We start from the raw sequence: 23,123 nt of genomic DNA on the forward strand, positions 1-23,123 counted from the left end.
TTTGGTAAATTCCCTAAGTGGGTAGACTTGTTCTTGAGATCACCCTTTCGGTGCTAGGCACTTGGGCTACTTGGGTGCAATTCGTGAATCCCTAGTAGAGGATAATCACCTTGCAATTCGTGAATATGTGTGATTCAACTTATCTTGTTCTTGCAACTTGGTGCAATTCGTGAATCCAAGTTGTGTTATCTTTTGTTATTTTCAAGTTATCAATCTATGAGGTTTATTTCAACTATTGTGCAATCCGTGAATCAATAGTTGAAGCGTTATTTTGTTCATCCATTATTCATCCATTATCTTCATTGTTCTTATTTTCCATCTTGTTCATCTACACTTTCTTGCATATCTAAATATTCATATAACCAAAAAGAGTCTTCATATTCTTTTGTTGAGTCCATTCATTTTTGTGCATTCTTAACTTGGTGGTGAAGTTGTTCATCATTGTGTTCTTCAATGTTCATACGTGTTCATCCCTATTGCCTCATTTGATCCACCTAAACACTAAGTCTTGTCCACTATAGTGTTTACCCTAGTCCACTTTCCATAAATTACCTAGCCACCCCCTCCATAAAACCCTAGTCCATATACTCCCCTTCCATATTCGGCTACCACAAAGTCTTCATCCAACTAAGCCCTAGCCGACTTACATATTGCCCCCACTTACACAAACCCTAGCCGTCCATCAAGAGACCTATTTGGCAACTTTCTTAATTCAAGGAAAGTTGACTCATTCCAATCACTCATCCAATTCCTTAAATCTCTCAACTCCTTCCATAGACCTAGTCAACCAAAGACTCCATCCTCTTGCCATATTCAAATCTAAATCGTATCTTCCTTATCTTATCCTAGTCAATCCCTAAGGTCAAGGAGCAACCCTTGACTCATTCAAACTCCATCTCATCTACCATATCCAATTCCTCAAATCTCTCATTCCCCACAATCACTCAAGTCAACCAAAGATCACAATCCTATCTTGCCATATTTAAATCCTATCTTCCATCTCCTAATCCCTAAAGTCAAGGAGCAACCCTAAACTCATTCAAACACTTTCCAAACCCTATCATCTCATCCAAGACTCCAACCTAGTCCATCTCTTCCCAATCTCGAAATCACCCTTAGCCACCACACAAAACCCTATCTACACTTCACCATACCAATCCTAATCATCATCCAAGAGGCCCCAACATCAAGGGAAACCCTCAAGCCATCTACATTGCATCAAACACCCATAATCATAAGCCAATCTTTAAAGACCACGTCAACCATAGTTCATTCTCATAGTCCACGACAACCCTAGTTGCCTCCAACCCGTAATCCTAGCTTCATCTCATCCACTCATCCCTAGCCCCATCATCTTGGCGCCTCACTCAAGAACAAGTCTCTAGCCACCCACATTGATTTGCCTTCCCTAAACACTTAGCCTACCCAATTTCATCATCATCTTCATCATTTCATCACTCAAACACTATCCCATTGTTAAAGGCCAAGCAAGTTGGCAAGGTCACTCAGTCATCATCCTCACCAAGGCAAGCTTGTGGTCCTTAGTGTTAGGGACAAGATCGGGGTCCCTAACACCCAGCCACGCATGCACAACCTCACACACCCACGTTCTTTGAAATCATATGCAACCCTAAATTTAGTTAAGGCAATTTGCTATGCAAACTAGCTTCATAAGTTATTTTTCCCCAAGAAATGAATTGCAAAAGGTTCTTAATTGTTGTACTTCAAATTATAAATTTCTACCATCTTCAAGAAAGCAGAATCAACCCTAGATATTCAAAGTCAAAGATGAGCAGGATATCAAAAAGATTCGATTACATTAACCACCACATCACAAACCATTCCTGGGTTTCACACTTAAGAATGAAGTTCTCGCTCGCAAGAATATAAATAAGCTTACCTGACTCAAATCCTTTTCAATATCAACATTCATCATGTGGGTCCTAGTGATTTGCTCACCCTGATGATGCAACTTCTCAAGGGTGGTCCTTGTTATCCTCTACAATCTTCAGGCAGTTGTTAACAGTTTGTGTGTTCTCCCCAACCTTGTACATAGCATAATTCTCCAGTTCTTGACACTCTGTTTCTGCAATCCTCCCGAATCACGGAAATTATTTCTATATATCTCTTGCCACTGCAGAACTAGAATACGAGGATGATGATGAAGAAGGCCCTCCTCTTCCATCATCATCATCCTCCTTGCCAAAAGAGTTGGTATTAGAATTTGGGGTTATCTCCACATGTTCCAGAGCAATTCATCTTGCAGGCTTAGCATCAGATTCATTATCTGAATCAAAGGGGTTAGTTATAACTAGAAGAAGATGGAAACCTAGAATCCACCATTTTCTACTTAGAAACCCTATTGGCAAGCGATTTCAAAAATCCAACATTGTGACAACAAAATAAGATTCCTATACGAACACGAATATTGCTTCGTTCAAGGTCTCTAAATCAAAAGAACCTGCCTTTTCATTCAAGCGTTGTACCGAGAAACATGGAATTTTTCAATCAGTAAGAAAGGTGTGGATCTCTTTGATGGTTGAACTATGCTCTAATCTGAAAGAATGAAATTATAGGATAATTTTGTAAATGCCACAATTGACTGTTCCTATAACGTGTTCTTCACATGAAAATGCAAAAGACCCTTAATGGCGAACAGCTTGGAGCGACACCCAAAATGCCATCACATATGTCTATGTAATTTTTTTCCTTTGATTAGTACTTTGAACTTTTATTATTATAAGAGAAAACCCGGATGTACCAGAAGTAAATATGGAATTTGACAGATTTTTACTCAAATCATGCCAATAGGAATAAAACATGGTAGAGATAGAATTTGACCTTTTCGGAGAAGAGATCTAGCATACTTCGGATAGATGCAGCAATGTGAATTAAGAACTATATGTCACACTAAATAACTTTTCTGAAAGCCAATGACAGAGAAGAAAGGAAAATTAGAAATGGCACTGCTGCATTGCATTGGTGTGCAAAAGAAAAAGATGTACCATTGAATACAACTAAAACAGCCATTCCCCCTTTTTCTCCGCTACCAAAGAAAGCAAGAAAAGAAACGTATGACAAGGAAGAAAGATCAAGATCATACCAGATGGGTGCCTGAAATCAATTACCAAGAAGAAAGAAAATAGGGAAAAATCTTTGGTCTTTGAGTAGCGTAATGAAAAGCTTCATACACGAACCAATCTCTCTCTCTCTCTCTCTCTCTCTCTCTCGCTCTCTCTCTCTCTCTCTCTCTCTCTATTTATGTGTGGGTGAAGAAGATGAAACACATGAGAGGCGTTGAGGAAATGCAGAGTACTCAAATAGCCCTTTGAAAAGTTTGGAGTTTTCCACAAAATTTCAGACTGTTGGAATTCCTTGCCCTTTTTGAAATTTTGGATCCGTTGTCTTTTTTACTGCAAATTTCATTTTTCTGCAAATATTACGGTTATTTACAAGTTAATGGTACACAGTAAACATAAAACACACCCATATGAATTGTCACTAAGGTGCATCTCATTCTCTAATTGGATCCCCTGCTTTCTCTGATTTGTAACACAGACGCTTCCTTATAAAGCTGAAGCTTTTTTGGAGATTGAAAATGGGTCTGAGCAGACCTCACAAGATTGGTAATGGCATCTCCACCAGAAGGGTTCTTGGCCTCTGTATCGCCAACTTCATCTTGGGTGTTCTTGTTGTCAACAGGTTCTGGGCTATTCTTGATCTAGTTACAATGGACAGAGAGGCTTCATCAGTTGAGAAACAGGAATCAAGACCTCTCCATCCCATAGACAACTGTGCGAAGAAGGATGCTTCTTTTCAGACAGGGGACAACCTATCTCAAGTTTCACAAACACACGATGTAATAATGACTTTAGATAAAACAATCTCCTCGTTAGAGATGCAATAGTTACACAGTCAGGAAGTGAGCAATTTAAGGAGCGTTAGAAGGTTTTCTTTTTTGTGGGAATCATTACTGCATTCAGCAGCAGAAAGCGACGAGAATCAATAAGAGAGACATGGATGCCCCAAGGGGAAGGGTTAAGGAAGTTGGAAACAGACAAGGGAATTATAATTCGATTTGTCATTAGACACAATGCAACTCCAGGTGGTGTACTGTGTTAAGAGCATTGGCAATGCCAATTCAAAGTTTGGCTAGAATCTCAACTTTTGGCTAGGTGGATTTATATTGGACTGGTTATCTTAAAGTCAAAATAATAATATAATATTATATATTTTAATAATATTTGACTTTTTTTTATTTATTTTACAAATACACTTCATATATTTTCTAGATCTGCATGCCATGCATGTTTTACCATTCAAAGTTCCAAAAGTCAAAGTAGTATTGAATAAATATTAACAACACAGTCCATATAAATACCAACACAGTCCACAAAAATACCAACACAGTCCATACAAATAACAATACAGTCTACAAAATACAAACATAGTCCATATAAATATCAATACAATCCACAAAAATACCAACACAATCCATACAAATTATCAATATAGTCCATAAAATACCAACACAGTTCATATAAATACCAACACAGTCCATATAAATACCACCTTCAGCAGGTTCAAGTATGCAACATGAATCTCCAACAGATGCAACTTATGACCCATCCTTATATTATTTCAAAGGTGACAGTTGTTCCTGATCTCTGTGCTGAGGCAACCATAACAAATGCATCAATAGCATGCATGGAAATTATAGTACAAGAAAATGAAATAGAGATTATAGGTAGAGACATAAAGCTACATAGCAAACTGTCCAACACACTAATATTTACAAGAAGCCTACAAAATATGTCCATCAAATATATGCAAAGCATGGTTAATTAAGAGCAGCCTACAAAATATGAAGGAGCTGTGAATGATCAAATACTACAATATAACATAGATGAAATGTAGGCACCAGCACTCCAATGGTTTTCAAGCTCATAGATAACTAATATAGTAGTAAAAAGGCACAAATACCTTGACTGGCTTAAAATATTGTGAAGACCAAGTCAATCTATTGCCAAAAAGGGAAGATCTGTATACAAAATATATTCACATAATACCAATCTCATTCACTAACTAGTCCTCACCTCCCAACGAAATTCCCCATATATACATGTACACACATGCATGGTCAACTGTTAGGATTTGAACCCATGCCATAAGACTTCACAATGTTAAAATGTTCATTACAACTATATCAATGAGTGGACTTGTGACAAACCCAAAGATTACAACTATTTGAAAGAAAAGGTACCTCTTTCTGCAACTACTTTTTTTTTTAAAAAAAAAAGTAGAAGCTTTTGGAGTACTTGTTTGGAAAAAATTTCTATTCCAAAATTCTCATCTCATCTCATCTCCTTCCCAAACATCACTTAAATACAAATATCTTTAAACTAATTATTACAACCTTTTCAAACTAATCATTATAACTTTCCCAAACTTTCAAACAAAAAATAAATCAATGCAAGTTTGCAACTATTGGAGCCAGCTGAACCTAACCCTAGACAATCACATAATATGCACTCTGTACAAGTCATAGATCAATGCTCCGAACTAAGAACCTAGCCGGGACAGTGGACCTTGTGAACCATACATATGATGAAGATAATGGCTAAAACCTATGTATAAAACCCTTTGAATGCATGTTAACTAGACCTTTATATGTGTAACCAAGCTGATAAACACATGTAAGATCCATTCATTCAATTTATGGTAAAAATAATGAATAAAATTTCATAAACCAAAAAGAAAAGTTTAAGTTGTTTCTGTCTTGTTTACTAAAGACACACATACAAGAGTAAATCATATTTTTATTGTTCCTGACAGAAATGCCTAAGAATCTACCACAATGAAATCTAATTAGTGGCAGAAATTATCGCACAAACGCAATAATTAAACAAACAGATTTAACAGAGGATTATTTTTTTTTTCATTTCAATGAAATGACTTTTTAGTTTGCAAACATGGCTGATTACAGGGCCGGCTCAATAAGTTCCGGGGCCTAAGGCTAACCTAATTTTTTTTTTAAAAGTAAAATTAAATAAATTTATTTTTATTTTTATATTATATTTTTATTTAAAAATAATTCCTATCATTTTGTAAAGTAAAATTATTAATTAAGATTTTATACCACATTTTCAATTAATACCTGACTTAATCTTTATTAGGAAATTTTTGATTTAGAGAGAATTTTATTAAATCTAGTTTTACAAGTACTTTAGACTCTTAGACACAATTATATTTTTTATTGTCAATAAAGTTCTATAAACAACTTACACATTTGAAAAAAAGTGGGCCCTTGCCTCTTCAAAGGATTATACCAAAACCTTTTATGAACACTGAAAAATTAAAATTTACTATTTATAATTTTCAAATTAATTATATATTAAATTGATAATAAAAAAAGAGAAGTGTATTCTTAGAAGGAGAATAGGTAAAATAATTATTATATGTGATACTTTTAAAAAATAATAATGATATAATATCTATTTGATCTTATTTATATTCTCCTTCTCATTGAGTTAATTAAAAGTTTTTATTAAATATATATATAAAAAAAATTATAATGTATATATTTTTTTAGGGGCCTTCTTTCATTAGGGGCCTTAGGCAATTGCCTAAGTGGCCTAATGGAAGAGCCGGCACTGGCTGATTAAGAACCAGTCATTTTGTTTGGCACCTAACAAATGATCAAAAAAGTTAAAAGGCATATAGTAGGATGATAAGCAAGAATCCATTACAAGCTCCAATTCTTTAATTAAGGAAGAGCCACAATTGGATTAAGCATACATAATGCATGGCCAAAGCTTTTTCAGCCAATGCCACAACTCCTTTTGTTTTTCTTTTCACAATGTGAACTAGAAACATTCAAAAGTAGAATAGTCGAAGTTTTTCACAATGTTTTTCTTTTGTTTTTCTTTTTGACATAAAAGAACATTTGCAGCTCATATTACTTGATCTACTAGTGAAGGGCCATATTAAATCTATCAAAGCAAAGGACAAGGGCCATAACATAATGCACAAAAGCATCACAGCAGATGACAAGGGCTATAACATAATGCACAAAACCTTCACAGCAGAGGACATCACGCATGCAAAACAAAAATACACCACAACAGATATAGTACAAGCACAACAAAGAAATAGGGAATCTTCTACCTCCATGTAAATCCATACGAGAATGTAAATCCATATGGAAAACAAAACAATAAAAGAAAACCCAACTCAATAAAAGAATAAATTCCACATCGTATGAGAGTGTAAATCGAAACCCATGTAAGAAATCCATGTAAATTGAAACCCATGTAAATCAAAACCTATGTAAGAAATCCATGTAAATCGAAACCCAAATGGTGATTTTGTTGTGACAGATTTGGGGACGAAATGTACAGGTCTCTTGTGGGCTGGAAGATGACGGAGTGGACGATTTGTGGGCTGGAAGACGACGGTGTGGACGATCGACGGAGAGAATAGGGCGTGGATGATCGAAGAAGACAAAGGTCTCCGTGTTTCACACGTTTCAGGATGAAGAAAAAGAAAAACGAGGGAAATGAGATGAAGAAAGAGAAAGAACAAGGGAAAGAGAAAGGAAAGATGAAATAATAAAATATACCTTTCAATGGTGAACAGTCCCTCGCCAGGTATGGAGAGCTGTTAACATTTACTGTAGCGTAAATGTTAAACTTCAAATTTTTAGAGCATTGGCAATGGCCTAGCCATTTCCAAATTCAAGTCTAAATTTTGGCTTTTATTGAGCTAAAAGCCCTGCATTGAACTAGTCAAAGGCATAATTTCTCAACTTTGAGCTACAGTGAAATCACATCCCTGGCCATAGTTGGCGAGCCACTGTTGAAAGATCAAAGATTTATTTTATTGTTTCCGTCCCAACTGTCGCTCTCTCTTTCCCTCGTATTTTCCTTCATTCAGAAACTCTCCCTCTTCTCTCCGTTTTCCTTTCTTCAGAAACTCCTCTCCCTCTTCTCTCCGTTCCTGGGTCGATCTTGACTCCTCTGGTCTCCTGCACATTCATTTCGCACGACAATCTCATTATTTTTCTTTTCTTTTCCTTTCCTTTTCCTCTTCCTCTTCCTCTCCCTTCACATCTCCTTCTCCCTATCTCCCGCACAACTCTTTTCGTTCTTTTTCCTGTAAAATTGCCCACAGCTCTCTTTCCAACAGCTGCTAAGAGCTTCTCTCCAGATCATATACCAGAAACAAGGTAAGATCCGAAACCCTAGCCTTGATTTTTTTCATTTATTTTGCTCGGTTTGTTTGGGTTTCAATAGCAAATTTCGTATACTCCATTTTTGGATTTCCTTGGGTTTGGGTTTTGAGTATGAAATGAGTATGATTTTGTGAAATGGGTATCAATCTATTGTGCGATGGATTTTTCTTCATTTGGTGTTTGTGCATTTTTGTGGAAGTCGTAGTTTCTGGTGATGGATGTGGTGCAGTTGATGTGGGAGTTTGGTGTTGGGAGGCATGGCTGGCAGTATGAAACTCTGTGTATGTGTTTTTCAGTTTCTTTTTTATTTATTTATGAATAAACGAGGGAAGTGACTCTGCTTGGGTTGCTCAGTTAGGTCTGGAGTTCAATGGGTTTGGGGATCAACATATGGACTATGGGTAATGGTACCCTTCCCCCTGAGGATTTCTCTTCTCTTAAAATTTCATTTATGGATGGTAATTGGGCTTGCATTTTCAGGCTGGATGCCATTGTGCACTTCATGCATATTTGTTTTGTGAGTCTTTTCCTAGTCCACTGTCCTCAAATGAGAACAATAAAGCACAAGTATCAAATTTTTTGTAATTTAGGAGATCTTCGAGGCAGAGGCGGGCTGGTACTCGACGTTGGGCGGTGGAAATGAAGATGAAGAAGCTGCAGAGTCTGATTCCGGGAGGGCAACGTTTGAAGCCGGACTGACTCTTTCTTCGTACTGCAGATTATATCCTGCATTTGAGGCTACAAGTAAACCTGTTGCAAGCTCTTTCCAAGATTTATAAACCATGATCGAGTTTATATATATATAATCATTACTACTCTATTAATTAAGACATATATATTTAAGGTGTACTGAAAATGCCATGCCATTAATTATCTTGAGTCGTAGTTTCTTTATTTCTGCTGTGTTGGGTTATATCACCTCATGTCTATGCTTTTCAGCATTCAGAAACTCCCAATTTCAAGGGAATGTTAATTGTAAGTTTCATTTCTCTCTCTCTCTCTAGTCTCTCTCTCTCTCATTAATATGGTTTTTGTTTTTTCATTTGTCTTAAACCACATCATGAAGAGAAATCGGTTAGGTACATTTTTCTTCTGGGTTTCAAAAGTTTGACCCATTGGTCCTATAACTTTGTTATCATTCTCCTCTCTCATCTATTGACTGCAAGCCTTCAGCTTGTTTAATCTGGAGTACACATGATTTTTGGCTCTAGCTAGGTACATACATACATAACACCTTCCTGAAAATCTAATTCCCATTTTATTAAAAATTGCAACTTTACCTTCCTGAAAGTCATCCATTTATCAATTGCTTACTCTCTTTTCTTTTCTTTCCAAAACCCATCTCATGATTCTTTTTTCATTTTGTTTTTCTGATACCAAAAAAAATTAATTACAAGAAGATCAGGTACGTATGTACGTAGGGCCACTAGTATTTTACTGCCAGAATTAGACTCTGTAGCTTCTTCATCTTCATTCTAGATGAAGTTTGAGTGAAGGAGAGTTGTGTAATGATGAGTTAGAGGTTTGATCAAATATCTGACCTTGAAAGCCCAATTGATTATAATTGGATTATCTGTTGCATATCCCTTTTCTACTTATGGTGCATGTGGCAGTTTGTATAAAATATCTAAGTTGTGTTCATTTGTGTGTGTAGACTAGTGGGAGCATGTGGCAGTTTGATGATGACCCCTTCTTCACCACTCTCACTTGCAGTTTGTAGTTCAGTTTGTTTGGAGTATTCATAAAAGTTGAATGTATCTAGTAAAATCAGTATATCATTTAGCTTTGGAGTTGTTAAATCATGAAGGAAGGATTGAAAGTTCACATTCACAAAGCACTTATGAGTTTTGGAGGAAGTTGTGGAATCTGGAACTACCAAATAAAATGTGTTCGTAGACATTTATGTAAAGAGGACTGTGTTGGTATTTATGTTTACACCAAAAATAACATCTTTGTTACTAAATAAAGAGGAATTAATTTTGGTTACGAGTTGATATTAATTTTGTTCCCACATAGCCAGATAGTAAAACATGTTGGTATTAATTTTGTTGTTTTAATAAATAGCAACATAGCCAGGTAGCACTATCTTAAATAAAAATTGTATTATTAATTAATATATTAAGTGTATTTGTAAAATAAAAATAAAAATTGAAAAATATTATTAAAATATATAATATTATATTATTATTTTAACTTTAAGATGGCTAATCTAATGTGGATTCATCTAGCCAAAATTTAGAATTCTAGCTAAATTTTAGACTTGGCAATGACCATTACCAATGCTCTTAGCTAGGTCAATGCTTGGGTTTTTTCTCACATTTCTTTCTAATTTGGACTTGCATGCTCTATAAGTATATTCAGGCTTAAATGAAGGAAGACAATTCGACAACAATGCTTCAAATGGAGACTCAATTAGTGGCTCGAGGTGATGATTACAAGTTTGGAAAGACAGACCAAGATGACAAAGTGTAATGCTAGTCTATCGCTTCAATATGCCCGCTTCATATGACCGCTTGGCTTGATAGCTGACGTAACGATTCCATATGGCATGGTGAGGACAAAAAAAATTAGAGGGATTCACGTGACTCATACCCGAGTCTTGACTCTGTTTGTGAATTGTGAAGAGTGAAGACTGAACCGAACCCTAACCCCCAATCTTGCATCCACCTGCCACCCTTCCTCACGATGCCGACCATCGACAAAATTGCAACACTTACTGGAGATTTTAGCAGCTGCACTTACCTCACCAAAAAAAAGAATTTCAACAATCGATTTGGTGGGTCAATCGGCTGGGTGTAAAGCAGTCGATTTGCCCCTTCACGAAAAAAAACCAATGCAACAATTATCGACAGTTGAGCAGAAATCCATCCACCTCACCGACAGTCGAGCACCAACAAAAACTCCACATACATGCTGCTTCGTGTTCTCTTCTCATTTCACCGATTATTTATTGTCATATCTAAAACCACTACTTTTGGTCAATGCGAGATTTGACCTCATATTCATATAGTATCAAATATATCCGCTTTTATTTTATATCATTGAGGACTTTATATCAGATTGTGGAAAACCAGTATATTTTTCATATACATTTGCAGCAGTTAAATACACATACGGGATAACAAGCATTTGTTTGAAATCCTTATTTCAAGGAACAACTATTTTGAATGAATCTAAACTAGAGAAACTGACGGGCTTGTTACAATCTGTACAACTGGTTTGAAAAGAATTCAAAAAATGGATAACTCAGAAGCTATTACAATCCATTGCAATCCTTTGACTCATGATATGCCCCCTCAAGATGGAGCTCGAGATAGAAGTCCAATCTTGGATTTGAGATCAAGAAAGCGGGTACGGTGAAGAGGCTTGGTGAGTGCATCAGCAAGTTGATCTGCTGAAGAAACATGAGCAACCCGAAGGACACCATTTTGTACTTGATCCCTAATGAAGTGAAAATCGATGGCAACATGTTTCATTCTGGAGTGAAACACAAGATTGGAGCAGAGTTGAGTAGCACCAACATTGTCACAGTATAGAACGGGACAGCTAGATAGTGGAATACCAAGGTCAGTTAGAAGATAACAAAGCCAGTTGACCTCAGCAGCTGCATTAGCTACAGACCTGTATTCAGCTTCAGTGGAAGATCTTGCAACTGTTTTCTGCTTCTTAGAACTCTAGGAGACTGGATTGTGACCAAGATAGATGGCATAAGCAGTGGTGGATGAAAACTCATCCTTGTCACCTGCCCAATCTGCGTCTGAATAGGCGTGTAGATTTAGTGGCGTTTGGCGATGTATTTGGATGCCTTCATTAATGGTTCCACATTGATAGCGTAATAGACGTTTAACAAAGCTCCAATGGTCGGTTGTTGGGGTGTGCATGTACTGAGAGAGCTTGTTAACCGCAAATGCAAGGTCTGGTCTTGTAATCAAGAGGTATTGAAGGCTGCCAACCACTGTTCTGTACTTTGTAGGATCAGACAGAGGAGAGCCTGATTTTGACATCAGAGGCGGACTAGTTGGAATGGGAGTGAGTATTGGTTTCGCGTTAGTCATATTAGTTCGACCCAAAATATCCAGAATATAACGTCTTTGAGATAATAAAATACCTTGCTTATTTGGGACTACCTCCACACCTAAGAAATAAGATAGTTGTCCAAGATCTTTAATTGAAAACTGATGAGCAAGAACATCAATTAATGAGTCGATCATCTTAGTGTTGTCACCAGTGATTATTAAGTCATCCACATAGACAAGTAGATATATAATATGTCCAGCAGTGGTGAGAACAAATAGTGAGGTATCTGCATGAGAATTCTTGAAGCCAGAGTGAAGAAGAAAAGTGCGAAGTTCATGATACCATGCTCTAGGTGCTTGCTTGAAGCCATAGATTGCCTTTCGAAGTTTGCAGACATATGATGGATGATCTTGATCAACAAAACCTGGTGGTTGTTGCATGTAGACATTCTCGAAGAGGTGTCCTTGGAAAAAGGCGTTGTTGACATCAAGTTGGCATAGGGACCAACCCCGAGATACAGCAAGGCTGAGGACAACACGAACTGTGGTTGGTTTTACAACAGGACTGAACGTGTCCAGGTAATCAACTCCTAGTCTTTGATGGAATCCTTTTGCGACTAAACGTGCTTTGAACCTGTCAATAGAGCCATCAGATTTACGTTTCATTCGGAAAATCCATTTACACCCAACTATATTTTGTGTGGAATCTGGCGGAACAAGTTCCCATGTTCCATTTTTTACTAAAGCATCACACTCATCAGACATGGCTTCACGCCACTGTGGATCTAGAAGGGCTTTAGTCACTGTTGTTGGTTCAAGGTCGTTGGATTTAGAGAGTTGGGTGTGAAGGTTCATTTTGGTTATTGGTTTATGAATGTGGTTCTTGGCTCGGGTGGTCATTGAGTGAGTTGGAAGGAGATTAGTTTTGGGTGGGTTAGGAGAAGATGACGTTGAAATATGTAGTGGTGGGGTTATATTGGTTGAGGATGTCAAGGCATTTGAGGTGGTATGGGTGGTGTTGGTGGATGGATTATGTACGAGACGGTGCGTTGGAGCTGTACGTAGAGGTTGCGGAGGGACAATGACTTCAGATGGTATAGTGAGTGGCTGCTGGGAGGAGGGGGAGATAAATTTAAGTGGTGCTGGAATCCAAGTGGCGATGGTGTTGGGAGTAGTAGTAGAGGACAGACTAGTTAATGAGGAATAGGGAAACTGAGATTCAACAAATTTGACATGTCGAGAGACATAGATTTTTGATGTTGAAGGGTCAAGGCAGTAGTATGCACTTTGAGTGAGAGAGTAACCAAGGAAAACACACGGCTTGGACCGTGATTCAAGTTTGTGTGATGTGTAAGGTCTAAGCCAAGGGTAGCATAAGCAGCCAAAGACCCTTAATTTTGAGTAGTTTGGTGCTGTTAGAAATATCTTGTGGTAGAGTGAGGACAGATTTAGAGTGGGAGTGGGCATTCTATTGATGAGGTAGATTGTTGTGGCAAAGGCATATGTCCAGTAGGAGAGGGGTAATGAAGCATGAGTGAGGAGAGCAAGGCCTGTTTCGACTATGTGAAGGTGCCTTCTTTCAGAATAACCATTTTGTTCAAGTGTGTGAGGTGGAATGGTGAGATGAGAGATACCATTGGTTGAAAGAAAGTTAGCTAGGGAGATGTACTCACCACCATTGTCAGAGTAGAGGGTTTTAATGGTTAAATTGAAGTGTTTTTCTACAATGGCTTTGAACCGTTTAAAGACTTCTTCGACATCAGATTTTTGTTTGAGTGGATAAAACCAGATGTATTTAGTGAAGTGATCAATGAAGAGGACATAATATTTAAAGCCATTATGTGAGAAAATTGGAGAGGTCCAGACATCTGAAAATATGATTTCAAGAGGTTTAGTAGAGACAATTGTAGAGTTGGAGAAAGACAATTTGTGGCTTTTATTGCAAAGACAAGCATTACATGAGAAATCAGGAGATAAAGAGGAAGATAAGCCTAACTGATTTCTAGATACAATATGCTTGAGAATTGGAAAAGCAGGATGTCCTAATCTATGGTGCCAGTCGAAGGAAGTGGTCTTTATTGTGGAGAAGGCAATCAAAGGGGAGGAGGTTGGCCACTCATAGACACCATCTTTAGTTTGTCCTTTCAGCAGTGTTGCCTTGGCTCGAAGGTCCTTCACAAGAAAAGTGGATGGTAAGAACTCTATAGAAACATTGTTACAATGACAAAATTGTGATATAGAGATGAGGTTCTTTTTCATAGATGGAACACAGAGAACATTGTTTAATGTAAAGGTATTGTGAGAAGTTTGGAGAGAGGTGGAACCAGTGTGCGTGATGGGAAGATTGGAGCCATCTCCGATCATGATATCATCAGTGCCAATGTATGGAGCATGCAGGGAGAGGTTGCTCAGATCTGATGTAACATGGTGTGATGCACCACTGTCCAGGAGCCAGGATGGCGTGGTGGTGGGGTTGGTGGCAAGATGAGCTTGTGGTTGCCATGGTGTTCCTTGGTGAGAATAGCTGGACGTGGGGGAAGTTTGAACTGGTACTAGGCGGAATGGAGGACATCATTTGGCAGTGTGACCCTGAATCTTGCAAATTTGGCAGTGACCAAGGTATGGTCTGGGAGGGGGACGTGGTCCCTGTGATGAAGTGGGTCCTGTATTGGTTGCTGCAGGTGGGCGGTTGGTTGAGTTGAAGGATGGGCGCCAGTTGGAGGTGGTAGTGCCTTGTGGTGGAGAAGGACGCCAATGTTTATTATTGGTTCGGTATGTGGGATTTGCAGTAGCTGGAAAATGGTGTGGCTCGGTTGGGATTGTTTTAAGAGAGGCTTCAAAGTTGAGGAGTTTTTCGTGAAGTTCTTCAAAGGTGATAGAGGTATCTCTTGCTTGGACTGCGCAAACTAATTCTTTGTAATCATCACCGAGACCATCGAGGATTTTGTTTGTGATTTCCTCTTCATCAATTGAGGCTCCAAGAAGAGCAAGATCATCTGCTCGAGTTTTGATGGTTTGCATAAATTCAGTGATGCTAAGGGTGCCTTTGGTGGTGTTTTTGAGTTGGTTTTTGATTTGTTTGATGCGGCCATGAGAGGGCTTAGCATAGGTGTTGGCTAGAATTGTCCAGGCTTGTCTAGAGGTTGTGGCTTGAGCTATGAAGGGAATAATGGTGGGTGAGATGGAGCCAATGATAGCATTGAGGATCAGTTGGTCATGTCTGGTCCATAGAATGTAACTGGGATTGGGTCTGGTTGTAGTGGATTGTGTCAAGGTGGCTGGCGGACATGGTTTGGAGCCATCAATATAGCCAAGGAGGTCATAGCCAATGAAGAGTGCTTGGAACTGCAGTTTCCAGGAGAGGTAATTGGAAGAGGTGAGTTTGAAAGGGGCTTGAGCAGCAACGTTGATACTGATAAGAGTTTGGTGTGGCTCATTGGTGTTGAGAATGGTTGCAGGGTCAGATTCGGTAGGCATGATTGCTGAAGAGCAGGGAATGAGAGAAAAAAATTTGGATCGGCTTATGCTACTCGTGGTTTCTCTGATACCATATCAGATTGTGGAAAACCAGTATATTTTTCATATACATTTGCAGCAGTTAAATACACATACGGGATAACAAACATTTGTTTGAAATCCTTATTTCAAGGAACAACTATTTTGAATGAATCTAAACTAGAGAAACTGACGAGCTTGTTACAATCTGTACAACTGGTTTGAAAAGAATTCAAAAAATGGATAACTCAGAAGCTGTTACAATCCGTTGCAATCCTTTGACTCATGATACTTGATTCTCCCAAATCTGTCCATCTTCATCTATATATAAAAATATTAGGGAAAAAATGAAGCTAAAGTAAACATTATGTTCAATCTCATCACATAATGCAATGCTTTTTGACGACCAAAAGAAGATTCCATCATTTTTTATGGCTCCATTTAACACAGAACAAGGAGTAGTTTTGATCCTGAATAATTTTATTTAAATATTCCAAAACCAAGAGCAAACAGCTAGCAAACATATAATCTGGTTGGATTTTGACAAATGCATGCATGAACCAAGTTTTTGATAAGATTCCATTGAACATCAATCTTTCAGGAAAATGGTGAACATTTTTAGGATGGGAAGAAGAGGGGACGGCAACAGGACGGTGACAAGATGACGAGTGGAGGGCGATGCACCCACGAGGATTCTGCCTCTCTCGCTCGTCGATTTCATTCAGCCACTTTTCTTTCTTCTTTTTTTAATTAATATTATGCCAGGTACCATGCCACGTCAGGCGATCATTTATAGCGGTAATGTGCAAGCGGCACAGTAGCACCACCCATTTGTTGATCTATTTTTTTAAAGAAAAGTCTAAATGCAACTTATTTCGTGTACCGAAGTGCACCAATCTCCATGTCAGTTAGTAAAACAGTGAGTTTTACTTGAATGAAATTTGGGTTATGTTGCGCGCTGGAAGGGATGTAATTTAAATGAAGACAAATGGAGTTTAGAATGCTTTAATGAAACGGTGCATTTCATTTGGATGTACGCTTCTGCAAGCTTGAAACAGTGAGTTCCGTTCTCCATTTTCGTTCTCTCTCTCTCGCTCCATTCTCTGCAACTTGAAACACATTCTCTCCTCCATTCTCGGGCTTCTTTCCTCCATTCTCATACTTCTCTCCTCCATTCTCCTCTTTTCCCCACTGTCTCCATTTCATGCTTCAGAACCCCATATGCGTTTAACCCCCATTAAAGCTTCTGAACCATAACCCCATCTTCTCCGTGATTTGTCGTTGAAGGCAACGTGGGATTTTTCTCAATCACCGGTATCTCTCTCTCTCTCTCTCTCTCTCTCTCTCTCTCTCTCTCTCTCTCTCTCTCTCTCTCTCACTCACTTTCTGTGATTTTTAGTAATTTTAGGTTGATTTGTTGAGTTCATTTGTTTAGGGATTTTCAATCAAAATTTCCCAATATACAACCCTTATGACATCGATTATTTCTCTACTTTTATCTTCATTGTGCTTTCAAAGTAGGCTTTGAGGGATTGTTGATCTCACATTGATCTGGATTCAAAGACACGTTGAATATTTTTTAGATTTTCTAGTTTTATGATTAGAAATAAGTCATGACTAGAAATTGAATGCTCCTACACATTTGGTTGCACTCCTTCCAGTGACTCATTTAGTTACCTAATATGCGCACTAAAGATAATATTAGCTGTCCTCTTGCTTTTGCTTTTTACTCCAGAATTTGAGATGTGTCTTCTTGGCCCTTTTACTATATAAACAAAGCTTGCATTTCTTAATGTGACAAAAGATTGGATGGTACTTTTAGTTTTGAACTTAATTATGATGACAATTAATTGAAAAGATTGTATTTGGTATTTTTATTGTTGCTAACTTATTTGTGTATGCTCATTAGGGGTTTGAATGAGTAACTAGGAAATGGTGAGCCTTGGTATATCTAAAAGCTATTGTGTAATGAACACAAGTTGGGAAGTTTTATCTTATTTGGGAATTGGACTGTCCCTGTATTGTTGTGGACTCACATGTGAATTGCTAGTCTCAATTAGATGGATCAAGACTGAGTTTTATCTTATTTTATTTTTTTGTCACATTAAGAAATGGAAGCTGGTTTGCTATAGTTTCAATTGTTGTGGACTCACATGTGAAGTTTTTATCTGTTTTTTCCTCATTTTTTTTGTTCTCTCTCTGGAATATCTGTTTGTCTAAAGCTGCATTCAGATTATTTCAACAGGATTGAGCTTAGTAGTTCAGATTATTTCATTCTGGTGTAGTAACTAGTACATTATATCTCATTATGTTTTGCCTTGCATTCCAGTCTGTGTTCAACCTATTCTTGTCAAATCTTGGCCATTCCCACCAGAATTTGCATTTGGCACCCCATGTGAATTGGTATTTTTGGTTTATTTGTTGAATTGATATTGTTTATGTGCTGTATATTGGGAGTATTTTTGTTGAAGAAAATTTGTTGGCATTGTTTGGATTGATTTGTTGAGTTGATATGTGCTGTAATTGTAATTTGTTTGTTTGTTTTACTTGATTGGGCTTTTCATATAAGTATATATGTTTGTTAGCGTTAGCATTACAAACACCATTAATATATAGATAGTGGCTTTAAAAAAAAAATTGTCCATGTTGTCCTCTGCTATTGAATACCCAAGCTTTTCTATTTGCAATTTTTATTGCTGCCACTAACCAGTACATGGTAAAGATATTTCGATCTATCTCAATTTCTATTGCTGCTTGATGAGAATGCAAAGTGTCATATTTTTTTCCCTTAATGTTTAGTCTTTTTTATACTTATTTGGTTCCTTAATGTACTCATTATTCTTATATTTTTATTTAGGAAGCAAATGGAGTCGTTTAATGCAAAACGAAGTTAATTGGATGGTTCTGGACAGTTTCGTTATCACTTCGTAATATGGGCATAACTCTCTCATAAGAGCTACGATTGAGATGATTCAAGATGCTATGGAACACGAAGACAAAGATCTACAACTTTAATGTTTTGAGTTTCGAAACATACTGGCTGCATAAAGGTCTAAATCTGGCTTTAAGTTGACGCACCTGCACTACTGACGTTTCAGAACGTTTGGCCTTATCGTGTAATTCAAATGTGCGATTTAATTGCAGACATTTTGGAGATCTGGTGCACGAAAGTTACAGCTAGAAAACACCACTTTCCTAGTTATATTAGAACACTATTTTATTTTTAATATTTTCCCTTAATTAAGTCAGATTTGGATATGGTTATTTGAGGATAATGTTTAGGATATTTTAGGAGATTTTGGAGGATTCTAATAAGGGGGCATGGACGTGTAAAAGGGAAAAATCATCAGACTAGGGCATCTCTCTCCCCTCTTCTCTAACTTTTCCTTCCAGTTTTCATGATGGCTTTGTGTGGCTAAACTTTCATAATTGGTCGAAAGAAACGGAAACCTCGAAATCAATAAAACTGTGAGATCTGATTTGTTTTTAGTGTTCAATTTATGCTTTGAGTATCGAATGTTTTTTTATACCTATTTTCATGATTGTCTCGTTTAATTACTAGGAGGCCTACTAGTTTATTATTCTTTGCAATCTATTGCTAGATTAGACATCAAATCCGTAATTGTTTGATCCATCTAATTTGTGAAGCAACTGCTCGTTTGTTTTCGGAGATGAGATGAGTTGAGATTAAAGTTAAAAAGTTGAATAAAGTATTGTTAGAATATATTTTTTAATATTATTTTTATTTTGGGATTTGAAAAAGTTAAATTGTTTATTTTATTTTGTATTGGAAGTTGGGAAAGTTATAATGATTAGATGAGATGAGATGAGATGTCTTTTGAAAACAAACAAGGCCGATTTGATGATTTGCTGCATCAGAAATTATTAGATCTTAGGAAGAACGCTCGACGAAATTAAATGCAACCGCTTGTGCTTGTGTTGTTTAGCTTCATCGATCTCTCTAATTCTTAAGATTGCTACTAGATTAAACCTTTAGCGCTTGTCTTGGGTTGTTTAGTGGTTAGGGTTAATTAGATCGCTTGTTTTCTAATTAACTATGACTAAGAAGAGATAGGAAAATAATTCCAATGGTGAATATTCAAAGTATGAATTAATATATATTTGCATCAATGATCATTTGTAAAATTCTGATGGTGGATGTTGACTTAGACCAAGGTTTGTTCTTTTGATTGATTTCGATACTTTAATTTGAATTGTTTCATAGTTGTTCTTCTTAAAATTGTTTTCGTTATACTCAAACCCCCTCCCCCCCAATCCTTGTTCACATAGCATAAAACTAGGCTAAATACTCTCCGTGGGAACGATTCTTACTTGCACTACTACATGTATTTTTAGGAGTATATGATTTATTCTTGATTGCCTGTGACATCACATCACTGCTATAGCCATAGCTCAATTTCTCTCTCTATCTCGTTGAATTTATGTCATTTAGGGTTATTATTTGGTTATTGCTGCTATGTGCCCATGAAGATAATAGTAGATAAACTTTTGGTATTCTTTGGTTGATTTGTTGGGTTGATATTGTTTATGTGAAGTATTTGGGTTTGTACAAAACTTTGATACTTTACATACCTGTCATTTGTTTGTTTATAATCAGGGATTATCACACTGCAACTTTTTCAAATGGGTAGATAGCAGTGAGGAAAGTGAAAAAATAATTGACGATAGAAATTGAGTTGTTAAGGAAGGAAGAAGAGCTTCGAAAAAGAGAATAAGAGATTGCAAAGAGGGAGTTGGGAGTCCACAACAATCAAGTCGATATTCATAGGCAACAAGCAGACATCCGGCGTGAACGCACACTTCATCGTATCTATTGGGTCATTTCGATATTAATTTCACTGTACTTAATACAATCACAGTGAATGCCCCTTGAACGGAAACTTTGTAATCTTAACCAACTTATTGCTCACGCTGTTGTAATGAACGTAGTCACAACTATTTTGAGTTGTATATATAGATTTCAATGTTTGGATAATTTTCAGCTTCTGTGGAATGTGGGAAGTTTTAATTTATTTGTTGGATAATAACTCTGTGGAATGTATATATTTAGTTGCATATAGCTTAACGGCCATTTTTAACAACTAAGCATCATTGAAGACAACCAAAAAATCGATAAAGTACCATTTACCAAAAAAAGTACCAAAAGCTACTACATCATTAAATCGATAAAGTGCCATAGTTTGTAGGTTGAACATATTGTATGTAATGAGATCAACAAAGCGTAATGTAAGGTAGACACTAAACATGGAATTAAAAGATGGTAGCCATTGCGCTCTACTTCTACTCTCATCAACCGGATTTTCTGCAAGTCCATTGACTTATAGCAGGGGTTGTGTTCCAGGCAAGCTATCCGGTTGGGTTCCATCAATCCCAAGTTACATCTGTGAACACAATTAAAAAAGTTAAAAACAAACCCACATGTAACAAAATCAATCACTTTAGAGACAAAGACGAAGTTACACAAGAGATATTATACCTTCTTAAGTCTCAGTCACTGCAAAGCCAAACTCCGTTCCACTAAAGTCCAACAGTTAAACATGGAATTGAACAGGAACACTATCTAGAGTCCCAACAACTGTTTGCCCAGATAAATGAAGTTAAGTGATGAATTCAGTTTATTTAACATTGCCATTGTATATACATCGGTATTTGTTGGCATAAATTGAGTTCTAAAAAGTGTGGAAGTAAAGATGAGGAACTAAATCCTCATCAGCTCCAAAATTGTAAACATCTAACCCCAACAGCAAGTAACATTTAATTTTCAATAAGAACCATTTCATAGCAATGAACACTGCATGCAGCACCCAAACATTGAGAACCCAATTCCTCAACCACACCATTCATTAGAAATTCAAGCATCCCTTGCAAAAAGTCAAGTAATTTAGAAACTGGTTTTAGAAATTGGACAATTGACAGACCAAGAGAAGTGAGAGGCTGATGACTACAAGTAATTTAATTGACACAAGTTGGCGTAAACTCATTCAAATTGGCAGATTTTACTAAAAACCTGAAAAATTTTCAAATAAACTATTGAAACTTAATTATCTTAAAAGCATAAACAAACAAAAAAGTCCCAAATTTCACAATTCTCAACTATCATCAAACAGGTTGCCATCACTAAAACACAATCTGAGCAGTAGACAGGCAGCCATTACTAAAACACATATTGCCTCTAACACAAAGTCAGGGTGATTCTTTTTTTTTTAACGAGAGCAACTCGGCAGGGATTTTCATTACAGTTCTTCTATAGATTTTTCCAAGGAAAAATTAATAAATTCTCACCATTTTTACCTTTACGACCCAAATTCTACATTTACGTATAGTTTTTGGGTTTTTTTTTTTACAAGAGCAACTCAGAATTTTCCCTTTGATTTCCCCTTTGTCTATCACTACATTTGCCCTTCTCAGCACTCGAAAGATCATTCCTAAACAAAAAATAAAACGAACGAAACGAACCCACTTTTAGCCTACCATCATATTTTAACAGAAAATGCAGTAAATGTGGGAGAAGATTTTGAGTTCAGTGATTCCTTCGGGACATACGGGTTCCATTTCAGCATTCAACACAACATATTTCAACAAAATGCGAAGGGAGAGATTGCTTTTACCTGACGAAGGGGATCTGATGGTGAAATGGAGGAGTTGGGCGTGTCCTATTTTCCCCTGCAAGCCGCTCCAATCTGGTCTGGCTTTCTGTGTATTTCTCCTATTTTCTCCTGCAAGCCGCTTCAACTGAATTGGGTGTGGTCTGGATTTCTTCTGTAGTAATCTCTAGTCTGGCCGTGTATGTCTCCTCTCTTCTGACTTTCGTGTTTTGTTTTTTTCTTTTCTTTTTTATATAATAAGACCCACGTCAGCCATCGGTACACAGTTGGTACACAAAAATGCTTGTACTAGAAGAACTGAATCCCATCAATTACTCTTGTAATCCCATCAATTATGGGTGCACTTGTATATATACAAGGTGCTGTGATGTAATCAAGCATTAGAGTGAATACAATATTTTTCTTCCTCCACTTTATACTTCTGGCATACTACTGGATCGTGCTATTGATGCAGAAAATGAGCAAAACAAGTATTTCTTACGTCTGAATCATATTGAAGGATATCACGAATTGTCCTCAAAAACTCAAATATACTTTTCAACAGCTGCCGCTAAGTGGGATCCTGACTTCTAATTCAAAGTTGATGATGATGTGCACATAAATCTTGGTATGGTTGGTTCGACGTCCTTGGCCCGGCATAGATCAAAGCCACGCGTTTATATTGGTTGCATGATGTCAGGACCTGTCCTGTCACAAAAAGGAATAAAACACCATGAACCAGAATATTGGAAATTTGGTGAGGATGGAAAATAA

The 23,123-nt window shown here is 37.1% G+C and overlaps 1 long non-coding RNA gene and 1 pseudogene across 1 annotated transcript; one reads left to right on the forward strand and one right to left on the reverse strand.

Annotated features, from left to right (window-relative positions):
- The first annotated feature begins 3,598 nt into the window (after positions 1–3,598).
- On the forward strand, positions 3,599–23,123 carry LOC118349881 (annotated as a pseudogene).
- Positions 20,857–22,725, reverse strand: LOC108993533. Its single transcript, XR_001996518.2, has 3 exons — positions 22,374–22,725; positions 21,242–21,340; positions 20,857–21,146 (listed from the first exon to the last, which is right to left on the reverse strand). It is a non-coding gene; the product is annotated as an uncharacterized LOC108993533 (long non-coding RNA).

This window comes from Juglans regia, chromosome 11 (genome assembly GCF_001411555.2).
Source record: "Juglans regia cultivar Chandler chromosome 11, Walnut 2.0, whole genome shotgun sequence".
NCBI classification, from domain to species: domain Eukaryota; kingdom Viridiplantae; phylum Streptophyta; class Magnoliopsida; order Fagales; family Juglandaceae; genus Juglans; species Juglans regia.